General features: G+C 43.8%; 1 pseudogene; it reads right to left on the bottom strand.

Moving 5' to 3' along the window:
* Positions 1–250: 250 nt before the first annotated feature.
* On the bottom strand, positions 251–3171 carry LOC101590614 (annotated as a pseudogene).
* Positions 3172–3426: the final 255 nt, after the last annotated feature.

Here is a 3426-nt window from a genome sequence, read left to right as displayed (position 1 = left end):
CTGCACTGTGAGGCAGCAGAGGCAACAGAACCTCCCAGCAAATGCACGCCAGACAGGGGCCTGGGTGATGCTGTCTCATCTGATTCACTGCTTTTCAAAGAAAAAAAAATGAGGCAAATCTGAGAGTTTAAAAAGAAAACCTAGACTTTTGCCACAATGATAGGAATCTTAAATCCTTTATATTTCCATGTGCAGTTTCAATATTCAGGAAGATGAATATTGTATAGTTGACAAAGGACAACAGACTTGTTCATGCTTCTGAAAGCTCAGATTTGCTAAGTGCAGCAGCCAGTTCTAAGTCTTCTTGTTCTTGCTGGTGCAGTCAGGCAAACCTCTGCTCTTCTTCTCTCTCCTTTTCCCTCTTGACCCGCTCAATGGTATCTTCTTCCGAGGGTCAAGCGCAGAAGTTAGCAAAATCCTTGGGTCAGCCTCTTCATTGGCAGTAGTAGAAGTGGAAGTGAGCAGATCACAAAACGTATCAGGATCGTCTTCTTTGGAGCTATCAGTGCCTGAGAAAGGCTGAAATGCATCATTTACTTTAAAGGAATCAGAAGAATCCATCTTGTTGATGGGTCTTTTCCCAGGTGGTGGTGGGCAGGGTCTTGTGGCATTCCAGTCTTTGGGGGAAGTGCTGGGGGCACATCTTCACTCTTGATCAATGTTTCCTCAAATGCATTTTTAGGAATAGCTGCACTGCCTTCAGAGCTTGATGTAGCTGAACTAAAAGGATCTTCATTGTTGATCTCTGACAATGTGTGGAAGTCAGCGAATCCATCTCCAAATGATTCATTTCCAAAAAGAGAAGTGAAGGAGTCTGTTGTTGAATTGCTTGCTGCAGTAACAACTGTTCCACCAGGAGCAAAAGGATCATTGTGCTTTAATGTTTCCACCAATGGATTATTGCCTTGCTGGGTGCGCTGAAAGGGTCAGTACCTGAAGTGGCAAAAGGGTCAGTAGAAGACTGCTTGAAGAAACAGTCAGATGCAAAGAGACCTGAACATTTGAAAGGATCACCACCAAATGGGTCTATTTTTCCTGAAAGGATCATCTTTGGAAGGATCACTGCCAACAAAAGGATCAGACTGGAAAAAAAAATCCAACTTTTACTCTGCAACTGGATCTGTCAGTGCACTTGATTCTAAATAAATTAAACGGATCTTCCTCCTTTGCATGTCTGTCACTCAGGACAAACTTTTGCTAACAGCTGCAATCACCACTTCATTTCCATCAGTCACATCAGAAGGTGACATGTCAGGACTACTTCTTGCTGGAGACTCCTGGTGTATGGGCTCAGACTCCAGGCTGCTCTGGCCTTCAGCAGGTTCATTAAGTTTGGCTGCTTCACTGCTGCTGGTGCTGAGGCGGCAATAATCTGTAGTGTCATTTACAAGAACACTGTGTGGGCTATTGCATTGATTCAACTCATTATTATGATTTTCTAGATCTTTTATTTCCTTCAGTTCTCAGACTGGAATGCCAACAAAACCCTGCCCACCACCACTTGGGAACTGATTTCCTGCTGGGGCTTTGGAAGATGCCATTGAAGAGGTTCTAGCTGAGCCTTTTCTGACTCCACACCCTCTTCCAGTACTGCTGTTTCTTGTAGAAGACCCAGCTCTTCCATGGCTTTGGCTAGTTCTTCCTCATGAGTCAAGATCTGTGATTCTTGACTAGTTATTTCAGCTTTCAAAGATGAGACCAACTGTGCCTCATTGGCTCATTGCTTTCTGACTGTTTTGAGTTGCTCCTCCAGCTGGGCTTTCTGCTCATCCAGTTCATCAAGGGGTTCCTGTACTTGCTGCTTCTGGGCCTGTAGCTTTTGCAGATTGACATTCTCCCTTGAACTTCATCTTGAAGATCCTGAACCTCACTTGTCCTCTGCTTAACAGTATCTTTTTTCTCCTTAAGGTCTTTTTCCACCTTATTCATTTCCCTCTGTAGGTCAGCTATTTCATTGTTAAGGGTATCTAGCTCCTTAATAGCAGAGAGATCTGCAACAGGACTTGATCCTATGGTATTCTCTTGTGAAGTCATCCTGTCTGATAGTGGAATCAGCTTGGGAATAAGAATGTGGAGGATCAATGTTTTTTATTAACTATTGATTGATTAAATGAAAAGCCAAAGCAAATTGATCTTCTGAAAGCTTCCCACAGTCTCTTGTGTCACATAATGCCCAAATATGGGCTAGTAAGATAGAAGGTGAAGCTGTTTTCAGGAAGATTTCACAGATTGCCACACCAGATACAAATCCATCCATATCTTCATCTATTTTCAGGAAGATTTTATCGTATTTGACTTTTTCTTTTTTTAAAAAAATTTTATTTATTTATTTATGTGTGCATGTGTGTGCATGTGTGTGTGTGGGGCAGCTCAGCCCACCAGGGGGCGTGACTAGCTGGCATGTGGTGCTGGGGGATTGAACCGCAGTCACCTGTGCTTTGCTAAGCTTGTTCTAAGTAGGTGCTTTAGACCACTGAGCCAACTCACCAGCCCCATATTTGGCTTTTTCTGCAGGGGACACAACCCACGTTTTTCTTTTGGATGGTGGCACCAAAGCTGGAGGCAAGTACGTTGGCAGAGGCTTTTCCTCCAGTGCACAGCAGACAGAAACAGCAACTGCAAACTCACCTCTGCCAAGCATTCCATCGTGATCGGCATCGCTCAGCTCCCCAACTCATCCAAGGATTTCCACAAGTGACTTAGAGTTGAGCAGCACTGGTTTCACTTGGTTGCCAGACAGAACTCCATTCACCTGGCTTCAGCTACCAAAAATGGCATCATATTTGGCCCTACCTTTTACAGCCCATGGGCGCTGAGCTGCAGGTCCACTGGTTAGCAAAGGATTACTGGTATGATGAAATCTCGGTGGAGGAACAGCCAGTTTCAAGCTACTTAGTGAAACCTCCAGCCCACTCTGGGCACATGCCACAGAACACAAAACAACAATAACAAAAATTTCCAAATTTATTCAGGGTGCCTTTGCTAGCTCTGTTGGCTAAACCTGAATTTTTAAAGTATCAAGTCTGGAAGCCCTGATGTTTTCAGGAAAGCAGCAGAATCTGAAGTCAACACCCTTCCAGTGTTTCCTGTATCAACCTGTCCATAGTACTTTCCATGTATTGGATTCCCACTTGGCCACTGAGCCAGGGAGAGCTGGGCTGCTGTGGCCATGGTGTTTCCATAATGCCATGCACAGGAGGGGAAGGGTGTGCACCCCTGTTTATAGCAGAACAATTTATAATAGCAAAATCTTGGAAACAAACCAAATACCTATCAACTGAGGAATGGATAAAAAAAGATGCCTTTATACAATGGAGTGCATCTCAGCCATAATGAAGGATAAACTTGAGACCTTTATAGGCCAATGGATGCAATCTCAGACAACACTCGTAAGTGAAATAAATCAGTCTCTCATGTGTAAAAATC

Source organism: Octodon degus, unplaced genomic scaffold (assembly GCF_000260255.1).
Source record: "Octodon degus isolate 3935 unplaced genomic scaffold, OctDeg1.0 scaffold00084, whole genome shotgun sequence".
Classification (NCBI taxonomy): domain Eukaryota; kingdom Metazoa; phylum Chordata; class Mammalia; order Rodentia; family Octodontidae; genus Octodon; species Octodon degus.
This window is presented reverse-complemented; position numbering and strand designations above follow the sequence as displayed.